The sequence below is a fragment of the Cebus imitator genome, unplaced genomic scaffold (genome assembly GCF_001604975.1).
Source record: "Cebus imitator isolate Cc_AM_T3 unplaced genomic scaffold, Cebus_imitator-1.0 Scaffold170, whole genome shotgun sequence".
NCBI lineage: Eukaryota > Metazoa > Chordata > Mammalia > Primates > Cebidae > Cebus > Cebus imitator.
Genome location: NW_016107485.1, coordinates 3323962 through 3337518, shown reverse-complemented (window position 1 = coordinate 3337518; position 13557 = coordinate 3323962). Strand labels below are relative to the sequence as shown.

The 13557-nt window shown below is 43.4% G+C and overlaps 1 protein-coding gene and 1 non-coding gene across 8 annotated transcripts in view; one reads left to right on the top strand and one right to left on the bottom strand.

The window, feature by feature from the left end:
* Positions 1-13557, top strand: part of TNRC6B (trinucleotide repeat containing adaptor 6B) — a 266719-nt gene that overhangs the window by 129861 nt on the left and 123301 nt on the right. The window lies entirely within an intron of this gene.
* LOC119473624 lies at positions 3241-3301 on the bottom strand. Its single transcript, XR_005202829.1, has one exon. It is a non-coding gene; the product is annotated as a small nucleolar RNA SNORD44 (small nucleolar RNA).

Here is a 13557-nt window from a genome sequence, read left to right as displayed (position 1 = left end):
TTTTTGTATTTTTAGTAGAGACGGGGTTTCACCATGTTGACCAGGATGGTCTCGATCTCTTGACCTCGTGATCCACCCGCCTTGACCTCCCAAAGTGCTGGGATTACAGGCTTGAGCCACCGCGCCCGGCCTGGATATTAGACTTCTTTAAGTGGAACTTGTGATTTGAAGATGGGGTTTCTTTCTGGTGGCTGGGGAGAGGGACCGTATATGCTTATTGTTTCTCAGTACAGTATTGTTCGTGGATTTGCTTCTTGTGGTTAAGACTGGTGTCGGGGGTAGGGTGGAGTGAATTGAAGCCCCTTGGCCAGAGAAGGGATTTATTTAACTCATGGCAGTGACATCTTAACATTGTTTTCTTTTCTTCTTTCCATCATATCTTTATTCAGCAATAATATATTATGCACTGATGTAGGTGCTGGGAATTAATTTGGTTGGCCTGTTGCCCTCAGTATCTTGGTTCATGTGGAAGTATTTGCCATCTGGTGACTGACTATATAACTTACTGCTTTAGATTATAACTGGGATAACTCCATAGTTATCTTTTCTGATATTCAGGGAATGAGTGGTAATTTTTTGCTTCTGGTAGTTCTAGAGACTTCCATTGAAGGTTTGACTTGAGAGTCACTTTATTAAACATTGTCTTTAGCTCTGTACACTCTCTTCAAAATTATCTTTTGAATTATCTCTGAGAACTTTGCAACCTAGAATTGCCTTCCTAGTTATTTTATCACATCCTTCAGTTATACTTTTCTAACACTCTTTAATCGTATCGCCGTCTGAAAGTATTTGTGTATGGTGGTACATCTGTTTCCACAATACTAGCACTTTCCTGAGAGCAGAGCCCTTATCTGTTTTCTCACTGTTGTATCCGCAGCATCTAGAACAGGGCTTGGCAGGAGAAGATGTTGAGGGAAAATGTGTGAGTATATAAGGTCACCAGGACTCGTTGTGTGACGACGGCAGGCTCATTTCCTCATCAGCATAGTGGGGATAATATATTGTTGCGAAGCATAAAGGAAATGCTATATGTGAGGGCTGGGCACCTAGTCTTGTTGTTTAGTAAGTGCTTCCTTCCTCTTGCTGTATCTCCCTTTGTTGAATGAACCAGAAAGGCTTTTATGGCCCCACAGAATGCCTCTGTTCTTTCTCATGGCTACCAGGATCGTGAAGCATGCACAGTGATTGCACAGAGCTTCAGCCTGTATGATGGACGGGAGAAGCGTGGGGCCTTTTATTTATTTATTAAAGTCCCTACATTCCTGTGGTCTGATGTCTCTTCGTACTCTCCAGTTTCCTTGAGGCTCTGCCTCTGTGATGTATCCACATTTGCTTGGCTGTTTTTCATACATTCTGTGCTTTGCATCAGAAGGTTCTCAGCAAATATTGAATACAGCATTTTCTCCCTCACTTTATTCTGAGCCCACACATGTAAATTCTGTTTATTTAACCAAATTATTACTCGTTTTGTTTTTTTTTTTTTTAATTTTTTTTTTATAGACGGTGTTTCACCATGTTGGTCAGGCTGGTCTTGAGCTCCCAACCTCAGGTGATCTGCCTGCCTTGGCCTCCAAAGTGCTTGGATTACAGGCGTAAGCCACCACGCCCAGCCTATTACTCGTTTTGACTCAATAAATAAAATAAAAAATTTGGTCCATTGCCCACTTTATACAATGCTGTTGAATTAATATAGGTGACAGAAAAATGGCTTTCATTCATTGACCTTAGAATTTGTTTTTTTAAAAATAGAAAATGATGATCTGTTTACTCATTCATTCAGCAAATAATTACTGAGTGCCTTTTATATGCCAGGTGTTGATAAGTACAAGCATAACGGTAGTGTGAAGATTGTCTCCAGACACCACTGCTGAAGTTAGAAAATAGATGCAAGGAGGCTGGCTGGCGCTCAGGGTGTTGGGGGATTACAGAGGAAGGACACCTAGCCCAAAGAGAGATAACAGCTTGTGCAAAGACCACAAAGCGAGAGTGGATAACTCTTGTTATCCATGTTTGGGGAACAGCATAGAGAGTATTTTGACATGGTTGGAGTGTAATGTGCTTGAGGGAAGAAATAATCTGAGAAATGAGAGGTAAGCTGAAGAGCTAAGCCTTGACCAGATGCAGAAGAGTGTGTAAGCCGTGTTTTAAGCGGGAAAGTCCCTTGTTCAGATTGGATTTTTGGAAGGTGATTCTGGTGTGTTGTAGAAACTGGCGGGGGCATTGCACGTTAAGACCAGATGATGTTGCAGTAATCTCAAGTAACGGTGGCCTTAACCGACAACAGAGCTGGCTACAAGTGAATGAATTCTAGAGACATTTAGGAAAATTTCCCAGGAGTTGGTCACTGGGTATGAGAAGGCAGGATTGGGGAAATGTAAAAGTAACACCTGTGTCTCTAGCTGGATTTCTTGAGGGGATGATGCTACCATTCATTGAGTTAGGGTCCTTTAGATGAGGGACAGATGTGGGGTTGAGATTATGAGTCCAGTTTTGGAATCATTGAATCTTGAGACATTCAAGTGAAAGTCTGGAGTAATTACAGATCCAGTCTGGAGATAAAGACTTGTGAGTCATCAGTAGTTCCAAATTTACCAAGATTTTCCTTTTTAAGTTGATTTCTTTAATAAAATGTCCAAAGATGGCATACCTGTACTATGCAGTGCAAGGTGCTGTTCAGTGCTGTTAAGGGGATACTATTTTGTAAAGATAAGGCCATATACTCTCATTACCATGGTGGTTATTAGAAGTACCAAAGGAGTTTGAGGGAGGAGAGATGCTGATTTTAACTGTGTTGATCAGAGAAAGCTTTCTTAAGGACCTGGTATTTGAGTGGAACCCTACAGATTGGGCAGAATGGTGATGAGTAGACTCAGAGCAGGCTGTACGAGCTAGAGGAAGGTGGAGGAGAACTAGGTGTGTCCAGGGAGGACTCAGGGGTTGCACATGTGTAGAATTGCTGAGCGCCTGCTGAGTAGCTTGGATTGCTATGGTAGACAGTGGGGACCTGTTGAAAATTTGATGGCAATGCAGTGAGAATATTGATATGGCAGTGGTGCAGAGGAGGAGTTGGTGGGGGGCCACTGATTAAAGGAAGAATTGAGAGGCAGGCAGGCCAGTTAGGAGTCTGGGCATAAAAGGACTGCTATGAAAGGGCCTGCTGTAAGGCTGGGCCATGGGTCTAGAAAAGGGACCAGAGACTCCATGTTTTTCTGTGTTTGTGTGTTTTTGTTTTGTTTTGTTTTTCAGTTAGAGCTAATTAAGACCTTCATGTTCAGTCAGTATTTGCTTATCATCATCCAGGGGGGACTCCAGGTTTTTAAAGTGAATAATGGCAATCTTCAACAGAAAGGAAGATGATGCATACCAGGTCAGACTTACTGAATTAGAGAATTTGATGGGACTGGGCAGTGGAACTGGTTAGCAGGCAGCTGGCAATGTGGATCTGCAGCTCGAGAAAGAGGTTAGAAATGGAGATAAAGAATTGGAAGGCTTCCACATGGAAGTGATAGTTGAAGCTAACGGAGTGGATGAGGTCACCCTGGGAGTGTAAAGAATAGAAAAGAGAACTCAGAATGAGACCTTGGGGACAGGAAGAGAAAGAGGACCTGGGAAAGGATAAAAAGAACGGTGGCCCTGTAGGACAGTCATTCATCGTCACTGAAGATGAGGGAAGAACTTTTTAATCACAGGTGTGGTCAGCAGTTTAAATGCTGCACAGGAAGAAGAGTATTTGGTTTTGGCAATGTTCCCAAACCTGGTGTTGGGAGGTGTTCCAGTGGGAAAGGTTTAAGAGTCATTCAGTGACGCCAGCATCATCCAATAGAAACAGAATGTAAGCCACGTGTGTTATTTTAAATTTTCCAGGAGTCACATTTAAAAAGCAAAAAAGAAATATGAAATTAATTTCAATAATACCAATTTTATTTAACCAAATATATGTAAAATATTGTCAATTCAGCATGTAGTCGATTTTAAAATAGTAATGCAATGTTTTACATTTTCTTCATAGCAAGACTTTGAAACCTGGTGTGTATCTTACTCTTACAACACATTTCAGCTCAGACATAAAATTTTCATTGGAAATACTTGATTTGCATTAAGATTTCATAAAATTTACTACTTTTTCATGGAAAAGTAGATTCACATACCCAAGTTTTTCCAAACATCCGAAAGTTTTCCAGCAATGGAAATAAGTGTCAGTTTTTAGGTTTAATTAAAATATCCTTAAAAATTCAGTTCGAGTGGCACTAGTGTCATTGCAAGTGCACACTAGCCACGCGTGGCTGCTCTGTTGGACAGCACAGGGAGGGATATGCAAATTAAAATAGGCTACTTTACAGTGGATGTGCACTCTGAAAATATCCAAAATGGTTTAACACCATCACAAAGCATTTCACAAGATTAGTGTTTCTTAGAATACATGTTGGCTTATCCTAGTGGAATATTTAGAATGAGAAGGGTCAAATATCTAATTTTGTATGTGAGGAGACAAACTTTTTATGAAAGTACACAGATTCCAAAATTTGAAGTAGTGTTTGAGCTGCAGTCAGCAGAATGTCACGTTGGTAGAAGTTCCTAAACATGCCGGTTTGTGCCGTATTTCTGAAATGCTTGGTGCAGAGGCTTACACTTAAAAACAGATACAGCAGGAAGGGTAGGAGTGCCCCTGTCCCCATTTGTGAGTTTCTTTTTCACTCCCTGAAGTCAGCAAGGTGGTGGCTCCAGGTGAGGGGGATGAAATTAGGGTTGCTTTAAGTCAGTGTCCCAGCCTCCCTGTGTGGTGGTGGTGTGAGGTGGGAGAGGGTGCCACCAGGCCAATTGTCTTGTGCTTGTCTCTCACTTTGTTTGTCTCACTTTTCTCGAGTGATATCCTGGCCATTTAGCCCCAGATTGTCACACTCACTGTGTACTTTTTGCTGACCTGGGCCGATAGAACATATATTTACTAAATATGGATGGATCTTTTTAGTTTATAAAAAGCAGGTTCACAGACTTTCATTTAATTATCTCGTTGATTGAGACTGCTTTGCAGCTATCAACTAGACTTTCTAAGTGATAACCAGTAAAGATAGAAATGATCTTGAATCCTGCTTGGAACCAAACTTTGTTCACACTGGAGAGTAAGTGCTGGTTTTTGGTTACTGCATAATTTCATTTCAGCTGACATAGAGGAGCATATTTTCGTGTGAAGTGCCCTGGAAGAGTTTGGGGTATCAGCTATAATCTTGTTTTTTGTTTGTTTAATCAGTATGACTTATTACATTTTTGTTTTTCTTTAAAAATGCATTTTGGTTATTCATTTATGCCTTTAGGAAAACCACTCTGTGTGGTGGCGAGCATAAATAACACCCCTTCATGCCTTAGTAAGGCCAGAGACCTAGCAGGTGATGGCGTGCCCCTACCCAGGATCCTGGGGCAGCAAAGCTGTGATCATTTCTTGCCTCTTGGTGCCGTTGTTTCCTTTACTCCTCTGCTTACAGAAAATAATTGCTGTTCTTTTAATGCCAAGAAGTTCCTATTTATAAACTGAATTTGGATAATTAGGTAGCTTAGAACAGTGGCTTTTAAACTTTTTGATTGGCTCTACTATAAAAAAAATTCAGCTTGCATTGAGATACCCTTAGACATACGAACATACACACTGAAGCAGAAATATTTACTTTCTGCTAAGTGTATATAGTCAACAGAATAAAACCCTAACAAGCTAATTCCAACTAAATTGATTTAATGGTCACTGAAGGTTGTCTTGCCATGGTTTCAAAACTTTTAGAAGGAACTACTCATGTGTTGCCCCATTTCAGCATATGATTCCCACTTCTGCTGGTCTGTGAATCATTTATCAGTCCCACTCAGTTATCATATCCACCAGATTCGTTAGTGACTTTAAAAAATGTTAATTTGTTGCTGGGCATGGTGGCTCACACCTGTAATCCCAGTGTTTTGGGAGGCCGCGGCTGTGGATCGAGAGGTTAAGAGTTCAAGACCAGCCTGGCTAACAGGGTGAAACCCCGTCTTTACTAAAAATACAAAAATTAGCTGGGCGGGGGGGCGCGTGCCTGTAATCTCAGCTACTCGGGAGGTTATAGTGAGCTGAGATCATCCCACTGCACTCCAGCCTAGGCAGACAGAGCAAGACTGTCTTGAAAAAAAAATAAGTTAATTTGGTATTTTAGCATGTAGAAGATGGATATTTTTGATACCCAGAGTGTTGTCTTCCCATCCAGGGGATCTCATTCTGATCAAACCAAATTGGCCATTCATATTGAGAAGTGGCTATTGATATATTGAGAAATGAATACGTGTGTATACTGTCTCCCGCAGATATTAGAGAAACATAAGTGACAAACACCTTTTTAGCTACCAGATTATGTATTCTCTTTTGGAAAAGTATGATGGAAAACACTGCTGTGCTGTCTTCCAGCTTCCAGGTTTCATGAAGGCAAATCTCTCAACTAGTAATATGTTCTGTTTCCAGACACACTTTAATACATTTGATTAGTTCAGCATTTCCCACTGTTTGTTGGGGTACTAACAGATTTGTCTGCCCAAAAAAAAAAAAAAAAAAAAAAACAACAAGATGTTTCTTTCCTGATTAAACTGAATTAAGCTGGCCTTTCCTTGCTACAGGAGTTCTTAGAGTCTTTAAGATGGGAATGTGTCTTGGAAATCTTAGTGATGTGTATATAAAATCCTTAAGTGCCAGGTTTTTGTTCTTTAGTATCCATTTGGGGAAATGCTTGATTAGCTTTCTATTTCAATTATCCCTTTCTAAAACAGTGTCTTAGTCAAGCAAACTGAAATTGGGTGTTTCCCTGTCTCTTCAAACTCTTTAATATGGTGGCTCCCAGACTTTGGTTTCAGGGAACTGTAACATTGAAAAAAGTCACATTGGGATCCATCAGGAGTTACTGGTTTGAAATTTGCCAAGTAAAGGCTTGAAACTTCCCATTTGTTACCATCATTTCAAAGAAAAAAAAACTTAACAAAAAAGTAGAATGAGCCATCTCAGAATAAGAGCCTTCTCATTAAATTGAATAAAGCTTTATGAAAATGATTACATTGTTTCCTTTTTCCCATAGATCATCACAGGTGCTAAAGTTTGACATTTGGGAACCACATCCTAATTATAGACCATCCCTTAGCATGTATTACAATTAACTATGTGCTTGCCAGTTTTATTAGCCTCACTCATAGGAATAAACCTTATTTCAAGTTTAGGGACTACCTTCCTTCATTCTTATTTATTGACTGCCATGATGATGATTTCATGAGTCATACTTTTAAAAAATTACTTTGTTCCAGCCAGGCGCAGTGGCTCACGCCTGTGATCCTAGCATTTTGGGAGGCCAAGGCGGGCAGATCATAAGGTCAGGGGATCGAGACCATCCTGGCTAGCATGGTGAAACCACATCCACTAAAATACAAAAAAATTAGCCTGTAGTCCCAGCTACTTAGGCGGCTGAGGCAGGAAAATTGCTTGAACCCGGGAGGCAGAGGTTGCAGTGAGCCGAGATCACGTCACTGCACCCCAGCCTGGCGACAGAGTAAGACTCCATCTCAAAAAAAGAAATTACTTTGTTCCATCTGAATATATTGTGAGCAGATAACCATTCTACATTAGTGTCTGAAAAAAAGAAAAACCAAGCCCATTCAATTAGGTGCTGAGCAGTTGTAGCATCTAGAATAGTACTCAAAATTTACAGCAAAATTTATCTAATTCAGTCATGGTGGTTCTGTAAAATGGCAAGTAGGTTATAAAACTTACATGTCTGTATTACTTGTATACATTTTAGCCAGCCTGTTGACTCTTCATGAGTTATAAAAATGGCTGTGGCAGATTTTCTGTCATATTATGTGCATTTTAATTTTTATGTCCATCATCTACTGTTGCATTTTAAATGACAAAGACCTTAAATCTGGCAACCCCACATCAAATGTCCCCTCGGTCCCTGTCTCAGGGAGAGAAAGTGCTTCTTGGATGTACTTTATTCCTGTAATCAGGAGGGCCGTGGCCAGCAGCTCCCTGGCCTGCCCTGGTGTGATAATGCTATCAGCTGGTTGTGGGAGTGGCGGTCCTAGCAAGGCCTGCTTCTTTTTTTCCCCCAAAGAGTGCTGGGGCAGAGAAGGGAGAAGAGGAGAGGTTATGGTTAGCTGTGTAGGGCGTTTGGAAGAGGAGAGGTTATGGTTAGCTGTGTAGGACTTGCTGGGTAGACTTGAATTGGAGCTTGGTATAATCTAGGTCCTGTGTGATTGGAAGGATGTGTTTACTACATCACTATTTATTGAACGTATATAATGTGTTGAGCACTGTATAGTGCTGGGAATACAACAGTAAAAAGACCTAGTTTTTGGCCGGGCGCAGTGGCTCATGCCTGTAATCCCAGCATTTTGGGAGGCCAAGGCAGCTAGATGACGAGGTCAAGAGATCGGGACCATCCTGGGCAACACAGTGAAACCGCCGCCCCCCGTCTCTATGAAAAATACAAAAATTAGCTGGGCATGGTGGTGCGCGCCTGTAGTCCCAGCTATTCGGGAGCCTGAGGCAGGAGAATCAACTTGCACCCCGGATGGGGAGGTTGCAGTGAGCCGAGATTGCACCACTGCACTCCAGCCTGGCGACAGAGCAAGGCAACATCTCAAAAAAAAAAAAAAGCACCTAGTTTTTATCTTTGGAACTCAACCAGTAATGTAAACAGACACACAGTGAGGCTGCCCATAAGAAAGACAGTGCTGTGGGATCCTAGAGGATAGAGAGAGAAAAGGAAGGGAATGGGAAAGTCTCCCCCAAAGAGGAAGCATTGAGCTGGGTCTTAATTGGGGAATGAGAGTTGCTTGGTGTGGTATAGTGGTGAAGAACTGAGGTTCTGAAGTCAGGACAGCCGTGTGGTCGGATCAGCCTGGTGTTGAGCAGTTCTGCCATCTGTGTGCCTCAGCTTTCTCATTGGCAAAATGAGGGATAGTAATTGTACCCACCTTGAAGAGGAATTGTGAGAATTCAGTGAGAACTTGTTTCAGGTGTTTAGCAGGTTGCTTGGGTCAGTGTTAAGCTACTGTTTTCATCATTGTTACTGTTGGAATTGGGTATTTCTCAGGTCTCTTCCCTGCTCTATTTCAGGCAGAAGAAATAGAATAAACAAAGACAAAGAGTTAAGGAGTGAGTGGGAGAGTGGGAAATGGTGAGATATTAGTGGAACACAAGTGTTACTCTTTGGAGGAGAATGGAAGGGTAGTTTGGAGTTGTAGTTTGATGAGTTTTGTAGTCTAAGAAATTTGTTTTATTTTCATTTTTTAAAACAAGATAGGGTCTCACTCTGTCATTCAGGCTGGAGTGTAATAGTGTGACCATTAGCTCACTGTGACCTCAAACTCCTGGGCTTAAGTGATCCTCCTGCCTCAGCCTCCTGAGTAGCTGAGACTGCAAATGTGTGCCATTATGGCCAGCTAATTTTTTTATTTTTATTTATTTTTTGAGACAGAGTCTCACTCTGTTGCCCAGGCTGGAGTGCAGTGACACGACCTCAGCTCACTACAACCTCCACCTCCCAGGTTCAAGTGATTCTTTGGCCTCAGCCTCCCGAGTAGCTGGGACTATAGGCATTTACCACCAAGCCTGGCTAATTTTTATATTTTTAGTAGAGACAAGTTTCACCATCTTGGCCAGACTGGTCTCAAACTCCTGAACTCAGGTGATCCAGCCTGCCTTGGCCTCCCAGAGTGCTGGGATTACAGACGTGAGCCACCACGCCTGGCCTACTTTTTTTTAGAGATATAGGATCTTGCTTTATTGCCTAGGCTGGTCTCAAACTGCTGGCCTCAAGTGATTTTCCCACCTTGGCCTCCCAAAGTGCTGGGATTACAGGTGTGAGCCACTGTGCCGGGCCCAGAGATTTGGATTTTATCTCATAGAAAGCAGTTTTAAAAACTAAACTTGACTCCGCTGATTTCATGTTAAGGATGCAGTGGAAGGGAAAGGCAGTCAAAGCAAGAAGGGCAAGTGGAGAACATAAATTACAGTGGTGACCATAAAGATGGAAAGACCAGGCTGGGTGCAGTGGCTCACATCTGTAATCCCAGCACTTTGGGAAGCCGAGGTGGGAGGATCACCTGAGGTTGGGAGTTTGAGACAGCCTGACCAACATGGTGAAACCCCATCTCTACTAAAAATATAAAAATTAGCCAAGCGTGGTAGTGAATACCTATAGTCCCAGCTACTCCAGAGGCTGAGGCATGAGAATCACTTAAACCTGGGAGGCAGAGGCCACAGTGAGCTGAAATTGAGCCACTGCACTCCAGCTTGGGCGACTGAGCGAGGCTCCATCTCAACAAAAAAAAAAAAAAGGAAAGACCAGATGTTAGAGCTCCTTCTGAGAAAGAGGGAGGAGGGGTCCTAGATCAGCCCTGGTCTAGGTAGGTGAAGGGATGATGCTGTGAATTGGGTCAGTGGGTAGAGCAGGGGTTTGGGCTGTGTGGTGGGGTGAACAGCAGGGTAGAAGGCAGTGTGTTTGGCTTTGGACATGCTTAGATTTGCCAGACTTTTAAAATAACTTGGCGGCAGAAATAAGGGCCTGGAGTTCAAGGCAGAGCTTGGGAACCATTTACTCACATAAAGAGGTGGTCCTTTAGGCCATGGGAGTGAAAGTGCTCCCATAGGAGTTGCTCGGAGGAGCACGGTGAGAACAGGAAAAAGGGTGGCGCAAGAGAAACCCAAAGAGGAAGGATTTTAGGGCCGGCACCCTAGCAGTCTGCTTGGGAAGCCCCATATGAGGGCAGTTAGATCTGGCCTTGAGGAGCCCTGGAGTCAGGCTCCAGTGAGCCCCGGCATCCCAGCACATTGCTCGTCCTGCTTGTTGCTGTCACGTGGCGAAGTCTGCTCATGGGGTTTTCGGGTCTCTTCCTGGCAATACATTGAGCAGCTCTCGGGCAGGAACTCATGGTGCTCACCTCTGTCACCCAGCACCTGCACAGTTCCTGACAGAGCATGCTCAGTGAGGGTTTGTTGAATGAATAAGTGAATCAAAGATGAAACAACTCAGCAAATAATTATGGAATGCCTCATAAGCTCCAAGAGCTATACTGGTCTCTGGGGATAAAGCAGCAACAGTAGATGGAAAAATGCTGCCCTTGTTGGGCTTCCATTCTGAAGCACAAATAGGAAGGAGCTAGCAGAGAGGTGACCATTGAGGGCGTGAGGATGAGGTCTACCTCTGTCATCTGTGGACTGCAGCCCAGCGCTCTATAAGCATTCGATAAAGTTAGTTGACTTGTACCTGGAAGAGAGGATGTGCTGGGGAGAAAAATCTCCCCTTAGAGACCTGAGGCGTGAGGACAGAGTTGCTGCGCAGATGACAGGTTAGCCTCAGAGAAGGAAAAGTAAATATGGAAATGGAGGGAAGGGTGTTTGAGGGAGTTCTGGGAAGCATTCACTGTTTCTGTCAAGTAGAAATAGGAGGTGAAGTCTGAGTGGGAAAGGGAACCTGAAGTAAGATAAAACATGTAGAACAGCGCCACCCCCACCCCCAAAAAAAGAAAGCATGCAAAGAGAACCGGCCACCAGCTCTAAGGGCTTCACTGAGAGAAGAGATGCTTTGTATGTAATTGCAGTGATCTGTGGCTGTGCAGGTTTTTTTCCCCCGCACAAGTAAAGGTGAAGAACACAGTTGGGGTTGGGCCTTTTCTGAAGTTGTGTGAGGATAGGCTTCGGAAGGTAGTGTGGGATAACCAGGGGGTGAGGTCTTTGGAGAATGCTGGTGAATATGCATGACAGTGTGGGTTAGGTTGGGAATAAAAGAACCAGGGGCTGGCAAATGGTATGAAGAAAAGGAAAAGAAGTAAGAGTCTGGGTTGGAGGAGGTGGGAATTGCCGTCTTGGAAGGGAAAGACAGTACTCCTGTGTACTTCCCGTGGTGAACCCCAGGCCCAGTGCCCTGCGTGCATTACCTGTGCTGACTCATTTCATCTTCATGAAGACCCTGTAAGCTGGTGTGGAGAGACTGTGTTGCCTGAGGCTGCACAGGTAGGAAGTGACCCTGATGGCCTCAGTGGCTGAGCTTGTGTGCTTGGGCATGATGGTATTCTGCCCTAGGAAGAAACCAGACAAAATACTTCTCCCAGACCAGGTAGCTTTGCAGTAGCTTCCTGAAATTGCTGGGCCAGCTTTTTTTCCAGAAGAAATATTTGGAGTGGTATGGAAGGGGGCCGTGAACTGTCCCCTCCCTTTTAGAATAAGTATCTGTATTTTAGGTAGCAGTGTACTTGATACAGAACTCTTAATTTTCCCTACCTGCTTTGCATGTGCCTGGATGTCCTGCATTAGGAAACTAAGAATGCCTAACATCTCACAATTGGGGAGGGCTTTAAATGCAATCAGCCTGTGAATTCTCTGAGCTGTAGCAACTTCTTTGTTTACTTGTCCTCCCCTCCGCCAGTGGAGAAGAAAAGCCAGAGTGGCTGACCCGTCCTGCAGCCTGGGGATGGGGAGACTTTTAGGCACTGTGATGCCTTGAAGGAGGGCTTCAAAGGAGGGGAACTGGCGTTTTCTGCTGCAGAATGCTGGCAGTGTCTGCCGTGGTTTGGGGAGGACCTCTGAGTCCTGTGATGTATCACTCAGGGTCTAGGCCCTTTGTAAACCCAGTGGAGACCTCCTTTAAACTTTGCTTGGAGGCCCTTTGGAAGCACAGAGGCTTTGCAAATGAAACATGCAGACAGCTTTATCCTTCTGTATGAAGAAAGAATTATTTGCAGAGACAACAATGTATATTCATGGTACCTTTTTTGTTTGCATTTTAAAAATGTCTGGCTTTGCTCTTGAGGCAGTTTGGAAGGAATGCCACTATGTTTTTTTGGATGTAAACAAATTATGGTTTTAGAAGAAACAACACACAGAAACCACATCAGCTTACGCACTAAGGAAGTTTAGATATTTCAAATATTGAAAATACAGAGTAAATCAGCCAGGCGCGGTGGCTCACGCCTGTAATCCCAGCACTTTGGGAGTCCAAGGCAGGGGGATCATGAGATCAAGAGATGGAGACCAGCCTGGCCAACATGGTGAAACCCCATGTCTACTAAAAATACAGAAATTAGCTGGGTATGGTGGTGTACACCTATAGTCCCAGCTACTCAGGAGGCTGAGGCAGGAGAATCGCATGAACCTGAGAGGTGGAGGTTTCAGTGAACCAAGATCACTTCACTGCACTCTGGCCTGAGCTGGACATGAAAGCACGTGCCTGTAATCCCAGCTACTCAGGAAGCTGAGGCAGGAGATTCACTTGAACCCAGGAGGCAGAGGTTGCAGTGAGACAGAGCAAGACTCCATCTAAAAAAAAGTTTTATATATATATATATATATATAGAGAGAGAGAGAGAGAGAGAGAGAGAGAGAGAGAGCGAGCGCGAGCATGTGCACAGTGCAAACAGATCATTCCTGAACCTAGTGTTTTCTTTAGAGACCACGTGTTTGAAAAGTCTAACCTGCTGGGACCTTTCCAGTTCTTTTGATTCACCGTTAGGGACTAGCTTTTTTGCCTTTGTCTTCTTTTTTTTTTTTTTTTTTTTTTT